Source organism: Electrona antarctica (genome assembly GCF_951216825.1).
Source record: "Electrona antarctica genome assembly, chromosome: 14".
In the NCBI taxonomy this organism is placed as follows: Eukaryota; Metazoa; Chordata; class Actinopteri; order Myctophiformes; family Myctophidae; genus Electrona; species Electrona antarctica.
In genome coordinates, this window is record NC_136795.1 from 11,185,446 (window position 1) to 11,189,886 (window position 4,441).

The following is a 4,441-nucleotide window of genomic DNA, read 5'->3' on the forward strand; positions in this document are numbered from 1 at the left end:
TCAAAAGACCCCCAGTTTAATACCATGTCCATCTCTGGGACCCTCAATCTGAACTGCAAAGTCCTCTTAACTCTGAGCGTGTACACATGGAAATGGGTCCATTGTGATTCCATTTGTACACTCGGAGTTACAAAGCTCTTAAAGGGGACCACTCATTTTCATACTCATTAATATACCTTAGAAATGTTGTGTGGAAATTATAAACACAAATTATACACAATTCTGTGTAGCCCAGACCTGGAGGTCTAGAACTTGGGGTCATGTGATCAGTAGCCTGGAACTCACCTATGCTTTTTATGGCATAGGCAGCTCCCGGCAGGATCCGCCGGCAGAAACTATGCGCAGCTGCTAGACATGAGACTAATTAATTAGAGCGACAGAGAGTGAGAGGAGTGTGTGTGTATATGTGTGCGTGTCAATTTAACAAAGGTGCAGACGATCAGAAATCAGCAGAGAGTAAGTGATGTTTGCGCTACTCTATGCCGAATTGAAGTGGACTCGGACCCATACTTTTCTTTCCTCCCTGGAAATAAAAACGTCTGGGTTTCCGAGGCTATGTGATCAGTGACATTACGAAGATGTTCTTTGCAAGCCAAAGAGTACATCTTTGTACTCTTTGGCTTGCAAAGTACATCTTCGTAATGTCACTGATCACATGACCCCAAGTTCTAGACCCTGGTAGCGGTGGTCATAGAACAACACCAATATGGGCAAGTTCATGAAACCTGGCAAGGTGGTGATGGTCCTCACTGGACGCTACCTGGTGGTGATGGTCCTCGGTGGACGCTACGTGGTGGTGATGGTCCTTGCTGGACGCTACGTGGTGGTGATGGTCCTCGCTGGACGCTACGCCGGGCGTAAGGCCGTCACAGTGAAGAACATCGATGATGGCACATCTGACCGTCCCTACAGCCACACTGGTCTCAGGTATCGACCGCTACCCTCGCAAGGTGTCCGCATCCATGAGCAAGAAGAAGATTGCCAAGAGGTCCAAGATCAAGGCCTTTGTAAAGGTGTTCAACTACAATCACCTTATGCCCACCAGATACTCTGTTGACATCCCCCTCGACAAAACTGTGGTCAATAAGGACGTCTTTAGGGACCCTGCCCTGAAGCGGAAGGCCAGGCGGGAAGCAAAGCTCAAGTTTGAGGAGAGGAACAAGTGGTTCTTCCAGAAGCTCAGGTTCTACAAATAAATTTATTTAAAAACAAATTACATGAGCCCAAGTTCTAGACCTCCAGTTCTAGGCTAAACAGAAGAGGGTGGGGGGGGGACTTTTGTATTATTTCCACACATCTCTAAAGTATATTAATGACAGTTCAATGTTGAAAATGAGTGGTATGCCCCTTTAACTCTTCAAGGACCCCTGGGGGTCCTAGAACCCCACTTTGAGAACCACTGGCATAATCTAGTAGTTGGCCATTTTTAAACCCCCAAGTCAGGTAGAGCTGTATAATGGTAGCTATTATAAGAGTCCACACTCAAGCCCCCAAACTCACACTGTTGTAACTATCCTGCATCTGTACGGCAGGTTTTTCCCCCCAAAAACTATTCCACTGAAAGGTGGAGCAGAAGAGTAGCAGTGCAGCAATCTTTTTAAAGACAGGACTTCTATGATGGCTATCTATGTAGCGAATGTGGGAAGGAGAAGTAGCAGTTTATTTTTTGTTTTTTTGGATCGGGAATCGGGATTGAGGAGAGTATGCATTCAGTTGTCAACATTCTGTATTTGAAATATGATTGAATCAGGTTATGGCGATTTAAATTAAATTCAAGTCACATTCAATGTCAAATTCAACAGTTGGACCACACAACTATTGAAGGGAACATTTGGAGGTTAAATTGGTTTCCAATTTCAGTAATTAAGTAAATTGAATTATGAAAGCTTGCTTGATTTTGATGCTATCAGTTGGTTTATTAAAACAAGTCACCAAAGACTATCATTTGACCTGGTTGAGGACAATTACTTTAGGCAATTGCTCATGAAATGTCTGCTAGATGGTCTTGAGACGGAGAAGGAAGTGGACAGTGACATGCACACACTGATAGCACTGCAGGGTACCAAACGTGTGCTGAGGCCAGACCAATGTCTTTCACCCCATTTGAGGACATCAATAAGCCACTCATTCGTCATTCTCTAGTTTACAATGTCATTGTTGAGCCCTTCACTGTGATAAATTCTAAATAAATATTAGTCTTGGGACCCATAAAGTGTTAGGGGCATACAGTTGCCCCATGTTGACAAATTTGACTAATATTGCCCTCACAGTACTGGGAGGGCAATATTGAAGTCTGTTGAACCCCCACCCCTTCCATTAGTCTGATACAATTCCACTTTAACACAGAACCGAGGCACGAAGTACAGTATTCCATCATGTGAATGCTGACCTTTGACTCTGCTTGTGTGGTCCAATTGACTTGTTTTCCTGAAGTTTTCCAGATTTCCAGATCCAGTTTTTCCAGATTGTGCATGACTTGTCTTGTACATCCACAAAGTTAAGATCTTTAGTCTGAGGCAATGCAGGCGGCAAAACCTCCACACTAAACACACTAACTATTTCTTTCCCACAAAATGGAAATTGCCATGCATGTTTGCCATGCCAGTTGAGTTGTGAAACTGACCTTTAATTCTTAATGGCCTATTTTTGTCACAATACAGCCAACCTGGCATGGAAAGACCTTAAACACCTCACCCATTCTAAACCTCATAACCCTGTAGTAGTTATCTGTGCTTTTTATGATACTACTTATGCCACCTCTACAGTTTGTTACTTATTTTTTTTTAACTTTGTATTAGTATGCCAATAGTCGGGTAGCTTAATATATATGAGCTTTCCTATTAAACATGCACTGTTAAAAAGGCTGTGGAACATGTCTGTCAGTTCAGGGACAACATCCTGTGGTCAGGGTTCCTACAACTACAAGAAGATGTTTGACTGCTACTTCACAAAGCTTGAAAAGTGTAGGGAAAATTTCACAATACACATGATGGCAATATGTCATCTGAGACCCATATCTTGTGACACATGGTTGCCACGCATCCGTGCGTGCGTGTGCACACACACACACACACACACACACACACACACTCTCTGACCATAGCACATAACATGCTTTCCCCTATCACAGACAGGAATGTTTGTGAAAAAAGGCCTTTTTAAAGGTGCACCTGTTCCATTTGCTTGTTGCTGTAGAATGAAAGTTGCTACAAGACATTATTTAATTAAGAATTACACTATAAAAAGATTCATACTGGCTATTTTTTTCAGACTACATATCTCCACCTCCCCTTAGAGTTTAAGGCTTAGACCATTATTGGCATCACGACTAGAAGTGGCCATTGTGCCCATAATGAAACCTAACCTCTGTAACTTATGCATTTAAAAACCGACTGTTTTCATACTTGAATCGGACTGTTTTTAGTAATTATGCCTCTACGTTTTTTGCATCTTTCTTTTTGTACTGTCAAGATGTATTCTTTACCCAAATAAAGATGAATTATCTGTCTTCATGCGTGTGGTGGTATGGTATTTCAACTGGTTGGTATTACTATTCAGCTTACACCCAGACACTGCCAGGGTCTTGAACCTGTGACCTGCTCACCAGGCAGCCACTATCCATTCACCTATAGCTGTCCACTTATTCACTGGTTCTCAAACATTTTGCTGTGCTTAATAATGGGTAACTAACAAAAGATCACTTGAAAATTACCAGGAGACTTTGGCTAAGAGTGTCTGACTGATGTCACAGTGGTCTAATGATCAGACTTTCAGTACAGACATTCCATGTTCAAGTCCCATTTTCCCTATGCTGCAGTAATTTCAACTTTTCAAGGCTCGAATAAAACAATTAAAAACTCAAAAGCACCAGGAGACATCTGCTGAATGCCCAAAGGTGCTTTGGCTCAATGGTGTGGTGCGCTTGATTGGTTGCCTCTGCCACAGACAGTTGGCAGGTTCAAGTCCCATGTCATCAAGGTGCACAGAGGACCATCGGGAGGGCTCTCTCTCCCCCTGTTTCCTGAGAATTAACGGTTGGGGCTTATGTCATCATCAGAATCACATTCATCAAATGCTTTGAGAGCTGTTCAAGAGTTGTTTTGTACGTTAGTGTAACACCCGGGAATCGAACCCAGGTCCCCCGCACGGAAGGCCAACATCTTACGTACTAAGCCAAAGCAGTTTCCTATGGTTGAGGCGAGATATGATGATTTGAGATCATCCGGCTGAGGCTGTGAGCCACTGCTACAACAGCCTTCAGTAAATACAGCTCTACATGTTCAAATCCCTGTTCTCCTATAGCAGGGGTCCTCAACTAGAAATGATGAAGGTCCACTAATATTTTTTGAAAAAGACTAAGGTCCGGTCCCATGAGCGCGACGCGGGCCTTTGGCGTGTGGCCTAAGGCCGAACATTTTAATTAATTAATTAATGAATTAAT

At 43.0% G+C, this 4,441-nt stretch overlaps 1 pseudogene across 1 annotated transcript; it reads left to right on the plus strand.

The window, feature by feature from the left end:
* The first annotated feature begins 705 nt into the window (after positions 1-705).
* On the plus strand, positions 706-3,508 carry LOC306937446 (large ribosomal subunit protein eL27-like; annotated as a pseudogene). The gene has a single exon. The product of its transcript is annotated as a large ribosomal subunit protein eL27-like (transcript).
* Positions 3,509-4,441: the final 933 nt, after the last annotated feature.